General features: G+C 33.5%; 1 protein-coding gene across 2 annotated transcripts in view; it reads right to left on the bottom strand.

The window, feature by feature from the left end:
• Nucleotides 1-21,277, bottom strand: part of LOC129218402 (adipocyte plasma membrane-associated protein-like) — a 55,027-nt gene that overhangs the window by 19,220 nt on the left and 14,530 nt on the right. The window contains exon 1 of one of the 2 annotated variants that reach the window (XM_054852653.1): nt 2,998-3,102. The exons of the other annotated variant lie outside the window; for it this stretch is intronic. The gene's annotated coding sequence lies outside the window, so the exon portion shown is untranslated. Of the gene's footprint in view, nt 1-2,997; nt 3,103-21,277 lie in introns of those variants that run through there. 2 annotated transcript variants of the gene reach the window in all.

Here is a 21,277-nt window from a genome sequence, read left to right as displayed (position 1 = left end):
AAAAAATTGTAATACAGAACACACAGATTGATAAAACATTCTCGTTCAAACCCTGAAGTGACCAACATAAGTAGCTATTGAGTCGATTCATCTCATTTGGGGAGAAAAAAAGGGGTGGAATGGGGGTGTTTTGTTTAAGTTAAAGGGAACGGAGGCATTTACGCTCAGCTGAGGGTAAGACAAATCATTTCCAAAGTCAGACTGCCGGCGTTTCTCCTTTTTTTTCTCCGTTATCCGATGCGCTTTCACTCACTTTGCTGAGGGGTTCAGAAACAGTGTGACTTTCAAGAAGTTTTAACTAGCTTGCTTTTCATGCTACAAAAATGTTGTAATGACAAAAGTTGGAGGAAATTTAATCCTCTTTAACATTTGCAGTGGAAGTTTTTTGTAATTTTAACCATTTGAGATATTTTGAAAATGCCGCAAAAAGTCAAATTTGAGGGGTTTTCGGCCCCCAAGACTTCTCCCGAGGTCTTTCGTGTTGGATAACTTGGTTTTTTCATATTGACACTAGTATACACAAATAAAAAATAAAATCTTTGACCACATTTTTTGTAAGGTGAGCCCGTTTTTTTCTACCTATTGACTGGACTATATCAACTCCCGATGCTGAAAACTTCTACGAACGCATTTGTGCAGCATTACGAACCATTGAAAGTGGCACTCCAAAGTGTCACCGGATTTCAGGTTAGATAATATCGCGTAAGAGAAGACTCCGATGCTAAGAATGTATAATTGAGCATTTCAAAATGCGCTCACATTTCATATTTATGAAATTTAACTTCATTGGGGGGGAAACTTTATTTTTTCTTTAATTTACGAATCATTTTAATGTGTGCAGTAGCTTCGAAAGTGATTTTTTTGAAATCATCTCCTTTTGTGCTTAACTTGTGTACAGAGGGTTGCCAAATTATTATACTTAAACTTTTCTGTATTTTTTTTTTGTTGTTACATAGTTTACAATTTTAACATTCTTTAAAGTTTATTTAAAAAATGTATTAAAAATAGTAAATCGTAGAGTACCTTCTGACCGATACTATAAAATGGTAATAGTATTTATTTAGTAATTCCGTCTTTCGCTATTATCAGGCCTTTGATTCGGCGTGGCATGCTTTCAATGTATGATATGGCTACTTGAGTTACCTAGTACTATATATAAAAGTTATTTTTTTCAAAAAAAAAAAACTCACAAGAAAAAGCTTTTTACTAGAAATTTTAAGACATACCCGATACTGACGCCTATCATATTTAAATTATGATTTTTTAAAGTAAAGTGTTGCTAGAATAAACTTGCAACTTTTAAATAAATAAACTGTAAAATGGGTTCAAATAAAACTAGGTAACAATAAAAAACAAAAAACTTAAAATAATTTGACCGCCCTCTGAATTTAAGTGCACACGTGCAGATAGAATTCGATCAATCCAAGGCCATCAATAAAGAAGGAAACCATTCTGATAAAGTACCTGTCACCCTGATTGGAATCTAAGTTTAAATTATCAATCTATACATTTTCCAACGTTAACCTCGATAAAATCGAAGTATCTTATCGGAATCAAGAGGATATTTATACTTTACTCAAAAGTTATTTCTGAGATTTGAATTCATCAGTTATCGAACTCTTCAGTCTGGAAGCTTCTATTTTCACAGGAATTTTTATTGAGGCTATTTTGTATTTGTAAATAAATGTACTCCGAACAAGATTTTTTCCAATTATGTATCGCTAAATATCAAAACATCTGGGTTTAGTCACCAAGAAAGTCGTAAATTTAAGAATTAGATTAAAAATTATCACCTCGAAAGTAACAGTCGTAACTTTAATACTCATGCCCCTAGATGTACAAGTCTAAACATTTAAACCAGAACGCAGCATCTTCGAATTACTTTTCTTAGTTAGGATAAGTATAACTTGTTTATGATTTGATAGCAACAAAAAGTATTTTTAAACTGTGTGTTTTTTTTCTTGCGTCAGAAAGTAGTAGACTTTTAAGTCTAGAAAAGGGAAGAGCGAACTTATTTCTATGAGAAACGAGAAAGTATAAACATCTTTCTTCAGAAAATAAAATTTAGGATATATCCAAATGTATATATTTCATGTTAAACCAAGCAATCTGATTTTTGAGAAGAAAAATGAATAAGAGTGGTTTCACTCTACACTTAGTGTTACTCAGATTCACTTAAAAAAAAAAAAAAAAAGTTAATGCACTTATCTAGCTTAAACATCTGCTTAACATTTTTACAACAACTATAAAAACAATTTGTTGCATAAAGGAATAGATATAAAAATTCACGAAAAAGACATTTCGTATACTGAATTAGCTACTACAATGGGATAGTATGATAAATCAGTTGCATTTTTTCCTCAGTTAGATTTTACTTCATTAATGGGCCAAATGGCCTAAAATCAAATTCTTTATGGTCCAAGACTACAACAAGAGACACTCAGAAGCACGCCGATGGGAATAACAGGAGCCACTGTGACCTCTCAAAAATGTTCCCTACCCCGAAAATTTCGAGGCTAGTGCAGTATTACAATTTTTTAAATAATTGCCTAACGTATCTTCAAATTAACTCTAAGTAGCTAATTTAGAACGCTTGACTAAGTAGCATGATCTTATTTTATCATTTAGCAATCGGAATATTCTCTTTTCTCCAGAAATTAAGGTTCGAAGCACCCCTGGATGCACTGCCAGAAAACAACAACAGGTCCCTAAATATGAATTCGGGTTTCTAAATATACCGGACTTTAAATTCGCTATGTAAAGATATCTATATGGTTGCATGGCAATTTGAAAATTTCAGAAAACCGACAAGATAAATAGATATCGTTGGTCAATGTTATTTATCAATTATGTGCCATGCTCTCGTCGTTACATAAAGACCTGGTTTTCATAGGTCATAAAAAGCATCACCAATAAATATATTCTGTTGCAGCTAAAAAAAAGGCACCTGAAACATCTAAATTGCGTTCCAATTAGTAAGAACTACGAAATACTCACTTAAAACGGGATAAAAAACTGGTTGTTGTAACCGCTCCTCGGGTTTTTTCGGATCAGTTACATTTGAGACAGCGGAAGCGGCATTTTATGTGCTGTGAAGCGATACCGTATCGTTAAGGAGGAATCGCATCTCAATCCGCGCACTCCCTCTGAGCATGACGTCATATCAAGCTGCTGCTAGAATCTGCAAACGTCCGGAGTAGCAGCATCGCATGCTACCAGAAAAATACAAAATGCAATATTTCCGGGGGAAATTATTCGTTTAGTCCATGAATGTAATATGTCCGGAAATTCATTCATGAATCGTGGAAAATATTTATCGATTTTTTTCTAAAGCGGTTCGACTTGATTACGAGTCTCTTTATTTCATATGAATGAGAGGATTGCGTTTTGAGCTCGCTTTTCCATTTAATATCTTTCCCAGAGTAGCTCTGTACTTCATAAAATTACTAATTTTTTCTGTGAAATCGAAGCCAAAATGTACATTTTTACACTTAATTTATCACTAATATTTTTATATCATTACACCATTTGAATATATTCAAGGTATTTGCAGGGGTGCCCGACCCCCTTAAGGGCTAGAGCGTACCCACTGAATAGTACAAATACCCTCCAAAGCATGAGCCCCCCCCCCCAGAAAAGTATAAAATACCCCTCAAAACAACCCCCTAAAAATTTTAATGACGCAGTCTGCGCAATGACCCCCTCCCCCCCCCCTAGGTGAGCACTCCTGGTACTTGTCAAGTATTCAGGAAAAGCACGAACCGAGAGATGAAGTGTCGTAGCTGTCATGACTCCTCCCCCTTTTAAGCGACCAAATAAAGCCTAAAACTGCATTTTGGCGATTCATATTTCGAAAAATTCGCCCCAAGGATCCTATCTGTGCCCAAATATCGCACTTTGAGCCCTCCCCCCTTCCGATAATGACCCCTCCAAAAACCAAAAGGATGCGCATTTAATCCAGAGCCTGGTCCGTAATTTATGGGAGACCGAAGGGGGCAATTGCTTCTCGCAGACTTTTAAAATTAATATATTTATTTACAGATATGTTAGCGCAGATTTAATTGTTTTTCGATACATTTTATTAAGTATATACCCTTTGCCCCCCTCGGATAAAGTCGAAATGTCGTGGCATCTTAGAACTTTTCCATCGAAAACCGCATAAAAGGAAAAAAAAAACACGGTTTTAGTTAGAGTTGTATAGTGCGGCTCTCATACGTTGAGCTATGACCTTGATAATATTTGCCTAGTTTTGCGGCAACAGGAAAGGCCATTTGGCGCTCCCCAGTTCAGTTTTGCAAAAGTCTACCCCATCCACTTAAAATTCGCGCCCATAACAATCAACTCTGCAAAATGAGGTAAACATTGTCAAGGTCATTGCTCAACTTATTAAAACCACGCTATAAACTGCTGTAAATGTGAGCTAAATAAATACATTTGTGCATAAAAAGTAAAATAAGAATAAATAACGTCAGATAGCCCATATTGCAGAAACGTGATGTATTTTAAAGGTAGCAATGCATAAACCATGGATTTTTCTCTTAAGCTGTTTTTTTTTAAGTTGTGTGTCACCTCTATTTCCCGAATGCGATATCGCAGAATTTTGCTCCTAAGGGCCTGGATAAAATAGTCATCTGTTTCAGGACTGAGCTGGGATTCATCGCTGAACAATATCCGTAGCCAGTTTGCTAGTAGCTTGCATAATTTAAATATAATACTCCACGATACGTTGTTGATGTTGTGAACGCAACAACAGATGCCTTAAATAAGTATTCCTACAAACGTTGTAAAAGCAACTCGTTTTGCGCAATATAAAGAGGTTGGAGCAGTTCAGGCCCGTAGTACATTGGGGAGACTGGGGTAATGGCGGTCACTATGATTTCTCGTAAAGTGAATAACTCAGGTTTAAACTGATTGGTGCTGCCATTTCACTGCAGTTTATAGATGTACTACTGTAGCACTGGCCATCTTGTCAGTCGTCGTTAGCCTGTTGTGTAAGAAATATTATTTTGACGTTTCGCCTTATAAGAAAGATGATAGTTTAATCCCCTATCAGTTTTTACTGTTTACCTTTCTTAGAACGAGACTGATCTCATAAGAGCAAGGTAAGCCATACTGTTTTATCATGTAGTGCTTTACTAACGTTTTAAGCATTGGTATTTATTTTTTTAGCCGTTGAATGAAAACTTGCGCTTGGAGTAATAGTAGTCACCACACTCGGGGTAATGGCGGGGCCCTTTAATAGGTATTTATGTGACATGTGCTCAGGAAAGTAAAATTAACTTGAGCTTCTAAAAGCTCATAAACTTGTGTAAACATATTGGCATTGCTCTTATATTTGTAATCCCTTTTTTACCACGGAAAGTTGTTTTTTAAATCATTGACTTCATATTATGTCATTACTTTCAATTCCTTTTTGTAATATCTAAAAAATGGAATTATGATATAAAAAAAACATGAAGATTTCAGTTTAAAGTGCTTATGTCATTGAAAATCCTCATATTTCTTATTTTACAACCATTAAGTAGTAAATGACATTCCTGACTGCCATTACCCCAGGGTAGGGGTAATACCGGTCAAAGCTGGTTTTGCAATATTTTTTATTTTTCCAATATGTAAGATTAAGTAAGGCTCAATTTGAGTCTGCAATAAGTAAAATATACTATATGTAAGCAATTTTGCATGATTGCGTTTTCACATTTAACTCAAAGTAAAGTTTTATATTCATTTTCCCTTAGGTGACTGCCATTACCCCAGTCTCTATAATCGTCCGTTGCTGCCACAACAAATTTTGATTGAAGTCTTTTTCATTGAAACAGCGAAATATAGTTTTAACAAATACGCCGGTATAGTTATGTTTATAATTGCTGTTGAACACTTTTAGTAATGAAACGAATTACAGATTATTGAAAATTATACAATTTCGAGAATTACAAATTTGCACATACATATAATTAAAAATGAGTACGATGTCTTCCGCAAAAAAATGCACTGAAACTGAAATATGAAATCAGATTTTTTGACTGAAATATTGCTTTAAGAAGTACACAAACTGTAGTATCAATATTGTCATTCATTTTCCTATTAGGATTTGTCAGCAATTAGAAACAAGATAAAAACAAAAATTTGTGTTCAAAAACTATTGATCTCTCGTTCATTAATCTTAAAGCTGTTTAGATAAGATATAGAACATTTGAAAACTGCTAGTTTGAAATCAAAAGACATGATTTAGTATTTACAGTTTTTCATAAAACATATTAATATTTCATTTCGAAAAGAAATATTGAATGGTTCATATTTTTTAAAAAAACTACTGAAAAAAACTTGTGGCCTGGAAAGAAAATATTTTCTTATCGTGCTCCTTCGCAATGCTTTAAATAAGAAAACAAACAAGGAACAACTATATCGTTAAAAAAAAAAAAAGTGGGCAACAGCTGTGCAAATCTAAAACATCAACTTTATACATCTATAAAAATTGATTGCTAATTTGTATTAAAAATTAAAAGCCGTAACTTTGAGAATTTTCCAGCTTTTGCTAAATATTCATGTTGTGAATTATTGTTTCCCAGTATGCTGTGCTGTGACGAAACCACTCACTTCTTCGAGGAGTTTATTGTTAAACTCAGCCCATAAATGATTTTTTTTTTAATTGTTTGGTAACGAAAAATAGCAGGCAAAGAATGTTATAGTGTAGTGTAGCACAAGTGGACCAGTTGTCCGTTTTAACCTAAAAATACGTACAATAATGATTTAGAAATTTTATGAGTGGTATTAGTTCAACAGCGCAAAGTTGCAAATACGATCCTAATATGTTTTATAAAACGTCTAATGATTGCTGAATGGAATATTATTAAGACATGGCATTGTTTATGGTAATGAATTCACTAATTTTAAATGATGCAAACACTTCTCGTTCTTTCCCAAGGCATGGTTTTTAAAACTGCTCAAGTGAACGGGTGCTGTGAAAATCATTTCTTTTCTCAATTTTCCGTAGTAACTTCGGTTTATTTATTTCCACAGCAGAACACTTAAGTTAGAAAAAAATAGAGATAAGTCAATAAAGCTTGATAACGGGTTTTAGAACACCCAGAATAGAACCTAAGACATTTTGCGTATGTTACTGTTGAGTCATAAGCCAAGAAAATAAGGAGCTGCTATTATTTTAGTCATTTTGATGTTTTAGATTTGGAGCTCACTTATATGTGTCTCTTCATCATACACAAAACAATTTTAAGTCAAGAAGAAAAAAAATCTTTTTAATTCTGTAGATAATATTTTTGCTTAAAATAAGTTATCGTGAAATAATTTATGAAGTATTTTGCAGTCATTTAATAAACAAACTTCTCGCATTGTCTTAACGGTATCAAATTGTTAATTTTATCATTACAATTGCTATAATCGATGAAAAATTACAAAATTATTTAGGCCTTTCACAGGCAATTTTCATGTGTTTTTACCATTGTATAGCAAAAATGCCAGACTTGAGCTTGAACTGAAAATTAATATTATCTTTGTTGCGAAAAACTAGTATAAGAATTATAAGCACTGAGCACAGATAATGTTTAACACAGAATTCATCAAACTGTTCTTCTTTCACATTTCGTCTTTTGAAGTTTTAACCAGCTTGAGAAGTTATAAGTTTTTTTCCCCAAACATTGCCCTATTAGCATTGACATTCATTTCTTTTGATTAAACACTTAAGTTCGCTTATTCTCCTTCCTCGATCATGAGTAGAATGTAAAAGGAAGGAAGTTTAAAACTCTTCATCAGAGCATGAAAACTGCATTAACCTAATCTGTCCAATTCGCATTCATTTCTTTGTAGTTTACTTGAGAAAGAATTTCTATCTGAAAAAGAAAAACTTTGGTTTGCTAAAGTTGTATTTGTACCGTTGATTATTGAAATCCGAAGTTCATTTTCAGTGGTTAATAAGGGAATGTCGGCGTGATAATTTCCGCTTAATATGGAAAATTCAACTATTTGTTTTAGAACAACCAAATAAGTAGTTTATAGGTTAAGTAATATTATTTTGGCATATTCAAGTAATTTAGAAAAATACACAAAATAATGTCGCGATGTTGATATTTTTTCTTTAAACTACTAACCTTTTACATTTGGAACCAGAAAATGTATGTTTTGGAGGCTTTTCACAACTGTTCTACATTTTTTATTGTTGAATTGTCCAATGAATCTCTATTGATCAATCATGTATGCAATAAATTACTTTTAAATAAAAAAAACCACCTTCAAAAAACACCAAGGAACTAAAAAGCAAAAAATAACCGATTACACTTACATTCGATTTCCTACCCACACCTAGAAATGAAATTTATTTTACAATTCCAGTACAAAAATCAACTAAACTAAACAACCAATTATAAAATAAACACTGATTTTAATTACTATACGATGAATTGTTTTAAATACCTAACTATTTATAAATTAATTTTTAATAACCTTTGGAAGTCGGAGCCTCATATAAACTACTACCTAACGTAACTGACAACCCACCGATCATGAATTAAACACCAATTTAACTAAACACGAAATTAGTCTTTAACACTAAACCTACTCAGTTACGTTAGGTAGTAGTTTATAGGAGGCCCCGATTTCAAAAGGTTATTAAAAATTTAAGAGATCGTATATAATTAGTTAGGTATTTAAAATAATTCATTGCATTGTAATTAAAATCAGTGTTTATTTTATAATTGGGTGTTTAGTTTAGTTGATTTTTGTACTGGAATTGTAAAATAAATTTCATTTCTAGCTGTGGGTAGGAAATCGTATGTAGGGTAGGTGGGGGCAAAACCCCGCGTGGGGTAAAAACCCGCACCGAGTTTTTTGACTGATATCAATCGAGTAAAACGTTGACCATCGGGTGATAGTTTTGTCTTATTGAAACTAATTGTTCCATGAAAGTTTGACCCGGTGAGTCACTCTCGAGGTGAGAAAATGAGGAAAGTCAGTTTTCTACTACTTACATGTAACTTTTCTGTAACATTATTTAAGCGCTACAAACTGCTGGATTTGAGGAAAAGAATCAGCGAATTCCTTGATGGTACTGCTAAATTTAAGCTTTACTTTCGGGTTAAAATAATTTCTTCGGCGGGCTTTTTAAAAACAACATGGCCCGTTTTTCCAGAAAGTGGCTAAATGGGGTAAATAACCGCAGGAGTTTTGAGGTAAATCCCCGCAGCTCCAAAAGTGCGGGGATTTGCCATACTTGATCCGAAATTGATAGTTTTCACTATTTCATTATTATTTTTCTTTTTAATGTGTTTGGGCAATTGTTTTTATTTTTAAAAAAATATTCGGTTGTTCGTATTTTCTCACCAATTTTAATTTGAGTATGATTATATGGGTATTTTTTATTTCAATAAAATTTCATGCTCATTTCAGTTAAAACATATTTTCAATTTTTGCAATTTACTCCAGGACGTGCAAAAGAAAAATAGATTTAAGAGCAATAACGGAGGTTTAACACAATGAAGCGCTTAGATTAATAGAAGAATTCTCATCAATTTGCATGGCAGCCGTTAAAATTGGGTTAAAACCTGGGGATCGACAAAAAAAAAAACAGCTAGGTGAGAAACTTTGAAGATTTAATCAACCTTTACTTTACCTTTTAGAGCAAGAAAAAAAGATTTGGTAATTTTTTTTGTATTACTCTCCATCGGAGATTTTTTGGTCTTACTCTAAAATTTTTAAGGTTTCTTCTTTATAAATATGCATAGGAAAACAAAATACATCATCAATTTTGTGTTCAATCCCAACTTGCTGGTAAGGATTTTGCAAGTGAGTTTATGAAGAGAAATAGGCTGTCTCTGCGAGTTCTAAGCAAAACCAGCGTAGCTAGAGCCATGGGTTTCAAATAGGGCTTAGCTCTCACAATACTTTGACGACAATTTGGAATCTTCGTTAAAAATGTAAAAGTTCGGCTCCAACCAAATATTTAACATGGATGAAATTGGTGTTCAGACGGACACCAAACAAACTTCCTCTAGACGTTGCTCCTAAAGGAAAAGAGAAATATTGCGAAACTGTTGCAACTGAGTACTGCTGCGTACGCCATGAACCCACTTGAGCACTACATCCCACCATAATTTATTTATGCAAGAAAAAGAAAGAATCACCAATTTCTTCGAAGCGGTCCAGTAGGATGAATGGAAAAGTCATGTAAAAAGAACAGCTTGATATGGGAAAAGAGAGGAAAGGCGTGCGAAAAACAGAAAAGAGCATGATATGGAGTCAAAACGGCCTAAGTTAACTTTCACAAAAAAAAAAGAGAGAGAGAGAGAAAGAGAGAGAAGAAAAAAAGAAAACAGGCCAAAAAGCCAATAAATTCAAAAATAGAAAAAAAGAAAAGAATCATAATGAGACTTTTCACTTTATTCGATAACTTATAAATACAGATATGGAAATACAACTAAAAAATCTAAACCAATAAAGAATGTTATAAAGAGTTATTATCAGGTGTTTTTTATGCAGTCATCCTTTTTTATCCATAATTACCTTGACTGGGGTAAGGATCCGCATTGCAGTTCTTTACCCCTACAATGCGGGGCTTTACCCCATTTTGTGGGGTAAAACCCCGCAATTATTTTTTTCTGTTCATTTGTAAATTTCTCCGTAATTAATGATCAGACTGAGCTAGAATTAGGAGAGGCAATAGCTAATAAACCATTCTACGGTTTTAATTTGAAATAGTGAGAAATTCTTCTCTTTATTAACCACAGTGCTACATACACTATAAACTGCGGGGCTTTACCCTCACCTACCCTAAGTGTAATTGTTTTTTTTTTTTGCTTTTTAGTTCCTAGGTGTTTCTTGATGGCGGTTTTTTTGTATTTAAAAGTAACTTATTTTTTGCTTTTTAGTGGTGCAAATATAAAATAAGTTCGTAGGATAGAGTATGTGGCACATGACGCTGAGGCCTTTCTTACGCGCATATCGAGTACGAAAACGTCGAGCACATTAGTCTGAAAACAATTAAGATGAGCACGATAGAGAAAAAAATAGACCACAGCGTCTCGGAGATTTCCGACGACTGTGAAGAAAGGCTTTTTCAAATGCACAACTAATGTACAAAAAATTTTGTCTTCATTATTAGTTCGACTTTATCAAAGTTCGCTTTCCGAAAGCAAATGCACGAGTCACTAAAAAAACAACAGAAATCGCTTTAAGTTCAAAATTGTAAAATTGTAATTTTTATTTCACAACAATACGTATCACACAACTCTCGATAAAGCTGTCATAGATTTAGGAAAATAGAACGAAAGGACCAGTATACGTAGCTCTCAGCATAGTTAAGACTTGAAGTAATAGCTCAATTTTATTTAAAACCCTTTAAACTTTTAACTAAACCTCACAATAAACGAGCATTAGCAGAAATGAGACAATTGGTACATCTCATTTCTAATGAAAAGTATAGACTGGATTCAGTATTTAGTTAGAACCGTTTAAATATTTACGGTTTCCCAAACTACAAATAAACTGTAAATTGCAAGTCGTAAAAATTGTGAATTATAAATTCTAAGATTATAAATTGTAATTTATGTTTCACAAGAACGCGTGTCATGTAACTCGTAATAAAAGTCGCATGGTTCTTCAAGTGCCCCCATTTATAGATGAAGGTAAAAAATTTCATTAGACTGAATTTTATGTTTGCTGCAGAGAATCCTTGATTCAAAATTTTCATTATGATTACTCTTAATAATAATGTTTTTTAGTACTTTCTTTAACTATAGGTAAAGAAAAAACATACCTCTCTTTTATGGCATTTTTTTTTACAATAGGTTTTATATTTAATCGTTCGTGAGGGAAATTATATGAAATTTACTGTTTTTTACCCATAACTATTCTCTAAACAACAAATAGCGTAAATCAAAGATTTGGAACCTTAGAGTAAAGTTAGACCACCCCTTTTCTTCTAAAAAAAATCATAAAAACCGGTTCACAAAGTGAGACGATATACAAAATTAATAAAGTACAAATTGCTTTAAATCTGTGTATGATATTTAAAGAGCTCCGTCAATTTCATCAAACCCGAACTTGATTACCATTAAACCGCCGGGGAAGTATGCCGCTTCAAAACAAAACAAAAAAAAAAAAATTCCTACTTGGTACAGGCAGGGGCGTGCACAGAATTTTTAGGGCCCGTCACAAATCACTTTTCTGTGCTCCTCTCCATATTGTTTACTCCTATAGTTCACCCCCAGTTTTAAAAATATTGGGCCGCCTTCATTCTCAGGCCCAGGCCAACAGCTGTTTTTTCTTAACCCCCCCCCCCTGTACACGCCCCTGAGTACAGGTGTCTTTGAGTATATATAGAACATTGTACAAAGAAAAAACTAATCCGACGAGTTAAGAACCTCCTCCTGCTTTGAAGTCTGCTAATTAGAATAACCCTAATTTCAAATTAAACTGGCGGCATTGTGAAAAATTAAATTTAGAATACTGATCAAACTTGAGAAATCAGACACCAGTTATAAAATATTATTAAAGAATATAAGTTAAATCATCGGGGGAAGAGTGTTCTGTATTCAATTCCCCTTGGATTGAGCACTAAATATGTTTGAAAACTGAATTATCAAAAAAAAAAAAAAAAAATAGTGAATAAATTATTTTAGTTAAAAATAGTATTAAGGTAATTGATTCAGCTATTAAAATTGCAAAATATATTTAATTTACTGCTTTGCTACGTAGTAAGACATTGGTAACACCTATAGGTAAAAATTAACAGGCGGCGAAAATTAATCATCTATATGCCGCGACAATTCTCGTTGAAGACGAAGGCAAAACCTTTGCTGAGAAAATACACCGGTCACGGAAACACCACGTGACCTGTGACGTATTTCGCCTGGTGACGTAAGCTGGATGTATCCACAGCGTGTGAAATTCAAAGTTTCTAGGATTTCTCCAGGACCCCTTATCATATCCAGACCAAATTACCATGGGACCATCTGGGAGGTATATCCTTCCAAACAAAAAAATAATTTTTCAAATTGGTCCAGTAGTTTTGGAATAATCCGAAAACATACATAAAAAGCCGCATGACGAAATCATAACCTCCTTTTTTTGAAGTCGATTAATAAAAATAAGTAATCTATGTAATTTATTCAGTTAAAAATTTGATTCACTATGGTTTTACAAATAGTTTTAAATAAAGTTTCTTCTATGGAAACACATATTGATGGTAAATCAAAAATGAATGCCAGTTAATAAACGTTATTTTATGAAGATCGACATGAACGCTGTTTATTGAACGGATAATCTGCGAGTTTCATCAAAATTACTACTTCTAGGAAATATCACAAAAGCGGTTGAATTGGATATTGTAAGGATATTGCTAATTCTGCTTTCTTTTTCAAAAAATTAAGATATTGGTCAATAAAAAGAAAAAAAGATACAGACATAAAGGAGAAAGTATAAGAAGAAGACAGAAAATGTTAAAAATAAAAATGAAATGTCAAAAACTATGGTAGAGCTTCGATTAGATGACGGAAACATCAAGGCTTGCGGTTTTTTTTTTTTTTTTTTTTAAATAATATTTATTATTATTATTAATTTTATTCATATCAAAGATTAAGTGGCAAGAGATACAGTATTATAAATATTGGTACTGGATTACCGTAAGCCTTATTAAATTCGGATAAAAATAGACGCATCTTCATCATCGTTCCTAGTTTTATTTTTCTTGTATTGCATAATAAATATACGGCTTTCAAGTTTCGATTTTTGCTCCATTTAAATGAATCAGCCTGTTTTATCTACGGGAGAACTTTGATATTAACTCATTTTTTATATTGTTTTCTTATAAAGTCTTGAAATGATAAAGAAAATTCTTTTTAAAAAAATCTACTTCAGATTTAAATGTAAAAAATTATTTTTGTTTCATTTTGATTCTTATTTCAAAAAGTTTCTTTTTACAATGTTAATGTACTTCTACGTATACATTTTTCATAGTTCTGAGACGATTTGGACGATTTTAAACTTGGCATTAGCACAGCCAGAATTTTTCTTCGGGGGAAGGGGGTGAGTTTTTGTCGTAACATTTATTTTCAGATATAAATTATTATTTTAGGAGTGGCAATATGCGCTAAAACCAAAGATTCTGAGAATACGTCATTTTAACTTTTCGATGTTGGCGCCCCCTGCATGGCTATAGCTAGTATTGTAGTCAAGGGAGGGAAAAAAATGATGATATAAGGAACAAAATAAAAGAAAAATTATACCTAAATCATAAATAGGTGGGTTTTTTTTTTTTTTTTTTTTTTTTTTTTTTTGACTCTATTATTTTAATTACTAAGCTTAACGTCAGAGAAAAGAGGATGGCTCGTCGATGAGCTCTCCTGTCTTCTGTTCTGAAGTTTTTTCGATGTTATTCTACATCAAAATTCGATGCAGAATAACATCGGTTTTTTTCGATGTTTTATTACTGAATGGTACAACTTAAAAACTGTGCTGCCAGGTTTTACCCGAATGTGCTGTACCCTAAAAAACTTAACTCATAAAAAGGAAGTCAAAAAAAATTTAAAATTTTTTTCATTTTGTCGATTTCTTTCTTGTTTAAGAATTGGGCAGACAATATCAACATCTCATTAGGCAACTGCAACATGTAAGAAAAATTATCAGCAGAATGATTTGAGCTTTTAATGATTGCGCTTTAAGTCTACGTTATCAATTTATTTATTTAGCCCTTACTTAGCAATTGCTATCATCCCAATTAAAAGAAATTTTGTCTACAAGTTAAAATAACAAGTCTTTTCATTCTTTTAATTAATAGTTGTGTTTTTCATTGAGAAAAGATAAAATGAAGGGAGTAAAAACTTACATTCGTAAAGTCAAAATCCCAAGTCATGTGATAGATTTTAAAGCAAAGCATTGGAAGAAATCAAGTTTCATTTGCTACTTTCACGCAAAACATGTCGATCATTCGTCGTTGTTTGGTCACATGAGTTGGCGTTTTTGCCTCAGCTTTTACTAAGTCAATCATTGAACTTGCTCCCCCCATTTACTAATTCTTGCTCTAAGGTGTTTTTACAGAGTAGAACTCATTTGTTCATGTAATATTAACGAATGTATGACTGTTAACAATACACACAATACACGCTTTTTTTTTCATCATATTTCATACTTTTTCGTAGCCTTTTATTTTGTTTCAATTTTTAGTTTAAAGATAATATCTATCAAGCATCTATCTTCGGTCTGAAAATAAATCTTTGCAACTGGTAGAGTTAGCAACTGAATTGCGAAAGATTTTGATTAATGATTACCGTGATAGGGAAAATGAAGCGTCTGGTAACCTTAGTAACCGACAGTGTTTGAATTTTCAGAGACATGATTTTAGAAAAGAAATTTCTCACGTGTCTTTACAATTTACTCTTCTCAAGAAACAATCCTATATGTATGATAATTGCACAAATATGTATTCAAAAAAGATAACGAATAAGATATAACTTTTCAGATTGCTAAAAATCTAGAACATTTTTTAAATTACACAAATAAGAAGGAAAGTCAGTACAATAACTTAAAATCAGTTCTGTATTGCGTACAAGATACAAAAAGAAAATTAAAAATGATGACTGTTAAATGGCAATCTTGATGAACGAACTTGACTTATAGGGCAATGTAATAAGAGTTGTCATCCAATATGATGCTAAATTCATTTCAAATTTTCATCTGCACTAGTACACACTTGACTACTAATCTTTTAATGCAGACTTTGATATGTGCTTTAAATAGGGATCAAGTACTTCTCTTCGTTCTGTGTAGGACTTACCAAAGGCAATTACAACTATGCAATTTTAAACTTACTTACAGCCAATAACAAAAGTATTAACAAAACATCTAAATATGAAAGAAATTTTTAAAGTATACTCACAACTGCATCATGAAGGCCCAAAAATTAAATTGAGTCACAAAATTATGTTGGAAAAGATGTAAATCTCATAAAATCCACGTGAGAGATTATCGAAAGCCTTTCATTATTACATCACTCTCGTTAAAATGACAAGTTTCTTTTTCGTTCATTTTCAAAGTTTTACTTTTGTAGCCCCATTAAACGCTTCCTTACTCCTAGAAAATGCTTTTCTTCACGCGTATCTATGTTTGTAAGGCGTCCTTAATAGCTTGGAATATCATAAACCAAATAAATATTACCGAACCGTTTTTGGTCACATGCCACTGAAGCGAAGCATTACCGAGGAAGTCTTCTAAGTTTTTGGCGCTCCAGTGCACTTGCAATTAGTGTCCTCAAATTTTTGAGAAATCAACCGTAAAATGAACACCTATTTTTTATACTAAATTAAAAAATTTAAAGTTACACTTTTGAGGTTATATTTCTTCTCGTCGCTGTGTCGGCCGGAGTGGAGAAAAAAACAAACATTATAAAACGGTTTTATAGTGGTCAAGCAAGTTCAATTCTCAAAACTCGTCATTTTTATTCGGATCTAATGTTTTTATTGCTCTTAATGGGATAAAACAAGTTCAAACTTTATGAGATTCACCGTTCTGGAGGTAATTGAGTTTTGGATAAACTTAAACAATTTTTTTATAATGTATGTTTGTTTTGTTTATTTATGTTGAATAATTGTGTAGGATATAATAAATAATTTTGATAAATCTAATTGTATTAACTGAAGCTAAATTCGGTTTCTTGCTTCAATAAATCTTCAACATTATAAGCTCGTATTATTCTATAACCCTGAGTAATAGCATAGCTTCAGTAGGACAGTCCCGCGATTGCTCTTTTTTTTTTCTTTCTTTTTTTTGATTAATTAATTCATTTATTTATTTTTCAGTATTTTGATGCTTTCCTTAAGTAAAAGATAAATTGAGGCAGTGAGAAGCAAAGGGATGCAAGTGGCAAAATTAAAAATTTAGAGATAACCAGTAAAAAATAGTGGGTGAACCCCTCCTCTATCTTGGGGCAAGATGTAGTACTAGTAGCCCTGGTAGGTTCCGGAATACAGCTTGATTTAGAAAAAAAATTCAATGTAAGCTTACCTAGGATCTGATCTTTAAACGCGTTTTACTCAAAACTTCAAAATGTCCACTTGCATCCCTTTGCTTCTCACTGCCTCATTTTCAGATCTCTTGTACACGATTCTGGAAAAGAATCCGTTCTTTCGGGTTTGAATCTTATTAAGATTCGAATTGTATAAAATAAGTGGCTATTTTGCGAAAAGCGAGCGAAGCTTCCGCACATTAAAAGTGTTACGTTACGTACGTGTATCCAAGTTGCGTATTTAGATGGTTTTTTTTTTCCATCAAAATGCTATGCCGTTTTTAATTTTTTTTTTATCACAATAAAATATTTTAAAGGAAAACCAAATGTAGGTAAAATGATCACGTCTCCTTTATACAACGGTATTTAACAACTGCTGGAGACTTAATCCTGGGGGGGGGGGAATCTTATAAATGTGTTACATTCAAATAAAACATTTGTTATTATGACTTAGTAACAGACAAAAAAAAATCCGGTCAAATTAAAAAGGTAGCACAACAAAAACAATTTTAGTTTTTAAACTAACATTTGACAAATAATGTGTACTCGGTAGTAGGAAATAGTTAACACTACTACAGAAACTCATACTTTTTCATCAGTCTTGCTCAAATATTCAATGACAACTAAGAAATATTTAAAAGATATTTAAAGGTTAATGTAAATACTATCAGCGACGAACAAAACTATTGTTTTAACCTCATACTACAAAAATATTTTAAAAAAGAGACCAACAATCTGCTAAACAATATATTTTGACGAGATATGGAGCACTTTTTTTATGCTTTCATGCTTTTTTTTTTCTTTCTAACTTTTACACAAACATATGCTAAAATGTAAAACAGTTTTTCTGCAAATATTTCATCTGATTACTTATCCAAGATAACTTTCCATTCGGAGTTCGGGATTGAAATTCAACTCTTGCTTTAAATACGAAACTCAATAAGAATCAACTTATATTTTATTCTCAAAACAGAAAATCAAAATCTCTTGATTATATGGGAGACACATTATCGAAAAATAATCAATACAAATTTTAAAAGCAGTTTAATAAGAATACTGATAAATTTTCCTTTTTTACTGATTTTTTCCGTCTTACTGCATCAAATTATTTTATAAAACGGAGAAAAATATCTCTTCGGATCAGAATTTCGTGACATTTCTTAATAGCATTTCAAAATATTTTTCTTTGAGCAGACTTCAAAATATAAATTTTTAGATTTTTATTTTAACTGAACAACTTTTATCTGTAAAAATTAACAGCAGAAAAACATCCCGCCGTGCGTGCATAGCATTTAGAATTCCCTTTTCATAAAACCCTCTTAAAGCCTTCTCTGCTGTCCGATATAATTATCTTTGTGTTTTAGTACTGTGCAAGATCGTAGCTGCGCTCCTTAGAAACACCAAAAGTAATTAACTGAAATTTTCAAGGAAAAGAATTTAAGCTAAACTACTTTTTTCATCTTGAATTACAGCCAAAAGTGTACACGCAATATCACGATATGCAAAAAGGTGCTAGATATATATTTCCATATGTACAACATAAATTTTCATCAATAGAAAGGAGCTGTAAAATTTGTGAACGTTATCAAATTCTAAGTATGATAAGATAAATTAAATCCTTATGGTTCATTATTACTTAAAATTAAGCTTTAAATTAGTATAAACTATCTTAATTGAAACACTTTAAGAAGAAAACAGAACCCGCTGCTTTTTAACAAAAAAAAACTGCCTTGTGTGTTGCGCTGGATTCTGTTTGATCGGTAATACTTTTTGTACTGGATAAAGTGTTGGCAATAGAGAAAAAGAGATTAACATCGACAAAGCAAAAACTTAACGAAGGGACGTTATTCCATCTGAACGTGTAATAAATAGTTAAATAGAAACAATATTTGTACTTAAATGTTATTTAAATGAAGTTATAATTATGAAATATATTTTGATATATCATAATTTATTATTGAAGTAAATTAACTTTTAGTAAGATAAACAAAAAAAAGGGGGTTTAATATGCATTTACAGTCAATGCTGGGATCAAGAAGAGGTTGAAACTGTTGAAGAAAAAACCCTAAAATGTTCACTTTACGGAAATGCAATCTTTGACAGTAGAATTAACTGTTAAATCTACAGTCCAGTCACATTAATGTGACCACCACGTACTTTCCACGTCAGAGTTAAATAACCAATCACAGAAGGCAGGTGGCAGCACAGTGCAGTTGAGCGTATGTAAAGGGTATGTGAGGGCTTCGGAAAATATTTCAATCGTTGGCGTAATGCAGAAACGAAGCGATTTATCCGACGTCCAAAAGGGCATGATCACTGGCTTTCGGGCCGAGGGTGGAAGCATTTCCGAAACGGCTGTGTTTGTGAACTGTTCGCGAGCCGCCGTGGTAAAAGTGGCAAAATGGGACTATCCAAAATCAGCGACGTGGCAAATGTGGTGCACCACGGGCCATAGATGACAGAGGCGAACGACGGTTGCGGAGATGCGTTCGGGCAGATAGACGGGCTACCGTTGAGCAACTGACCACCAAAATGAACCATGGAGTTACCAAAAGTGTCTCCCAAACTACTATTCAGCGAACATTGCTGCGTCTGGGCCTCCGAAGCAGACGCCTGGTTCGTGCACCTATGCTGACTGCTGTTCATCGACGACGAAGGCTAGAATTTGCACGCCAGTACAGCAGCTGGACGTCCACTGAGTGGCGACAGGTAGCGTTTTCAGATGAATCGCGTTTTATGCTCCATCGGACAGATGGACGTTGGCGTATAAGGCGTGAAACCTCTGAAAGGAACCACCCTGCAACCATTGCCGGAACGGTCCAAGCTGGAGGCGGGAGCATTATGGTCTAAGGAATGTTTTCCTGGCATTCTCTGGGTTCACTGATCATTGTGGAAGGCACGATGGATCACTACAAGTACGCATCTGTCCTTGCGGACCACGTCCACCCCTACATGCGCATTGTTTTTCCTCAGGATGATGGCATCTTCCAGCAGGACAATGCGAGGTGCCATACAGCTGCCAGTGTACGTGCGTGGTTCGAAGAGCACCAGGATGAGTTTACCGTCCTCCCCTGGCCAGCAAACTCACCTGACTTAAACCCAATCGAGCATCTGTGGGACCATCTCGATCGAGTTTTTAGCGCCATGGATCCTCAACCGCGTAATCTAGCGCAGCCTGGCCACGGCATTAGAGTCGGCATGGCTCAACATCCCAGAGAACACCTTCAGGAACCTAAGTGACTCTCTTCCTGCACGTCTCGCAGCAGTCCGCTCTGCGAAAGGTGGTTATTCTGGCTTTTGACAGATGGTCACATTAATGTGACTGGACTGTGTATTTTAGTTAATCATCATAAGGATGGAAAAAGAAGTCAATCGGTGAAAATGAAAACTTAGCTCCAGAAAATACATTAACAAAAATACACAAGGGAAAACAAAACTAAAGAGTTCACTAGAGAAAATATTAAAACATCTATTTCAAGCGTAGTTTGAGTAGCAATACTTGAGGCTTCCTCTCATTTTCTCAACAAATCTCCTATTATAAAAAGGGAACCAATATTTTTTACTTAGTATAGTAGTAGGTATGTAGTTCTAAAGTTAGTTGATTTATCTTACTGTTGTTTAATTCTTTCTAAAATTTCATTAAGTGAGTAATTTTAGGAATTTACTATAAAAGTATCTTTTCTCTCTATCACTTTTTTCTCAGTATAATTCCTGAATTCTAGGTTCATACAGCATAAGTACAATGACTCATAAAATTCTTCGCTTATCTTTGTTTTCCATCATTTTATTTCTTTGTTTATTTATTTATTTTAGCAAAGCGAATTGCTAATCATCCTCACTTGATTGAAGTTGGCGTTCCGGGTCACTTTTGAGGTTTACCGGCCACCGCGCGCAGGTACTCTTCCTGAACGGTGGCGTCCCCCAGAATCGTCTTTTTTTTTTTCCCCCGAGCCTCTCGACTTTTCACATTCCTCTTTAGAAAAAAACAGCATCAAGCACACAGCCTTCAACATCCAGCACACAAAATTCAGCACCCAGCGCACAACATCTGGCATCCAGTCCCCGGTATCAGTTTGAACTTTGATGTCTTGAATTCAAATTATGTTTTTCGCATCTTTTGATTGATATAGGTGGTATTTGTAGAAACAGGAAACCCATTGAGCAGGGTCTTATTGCAATTCGTGATTGCGGAAAACATAATTTGAATTCAAGGCGTCAAAATTCAAAACTGATACCGGGGACTGGATGCTAGATGTTGTGCTCTGGGTGCTG

The sequence above is a fragment of the Uloborus diversus genome, chromosome 3, assembly GCF_026930045.1.
Source record: "Uloborus diversus isolate 005 chromosome 3, Udiv.v.3.1, whole genome shotgun sequence".
Taxonomy (NCBI): Eukaryota; Metazoa; Arthropoda; class Arachnida; order Araneae; family Uloboridae; genus Uloborus; species Uloborus diversus.
Note: the sequence above shows the minus strand (reverse complement) of the source record. Positions and strands in the feature narration are given on the sequence as shown.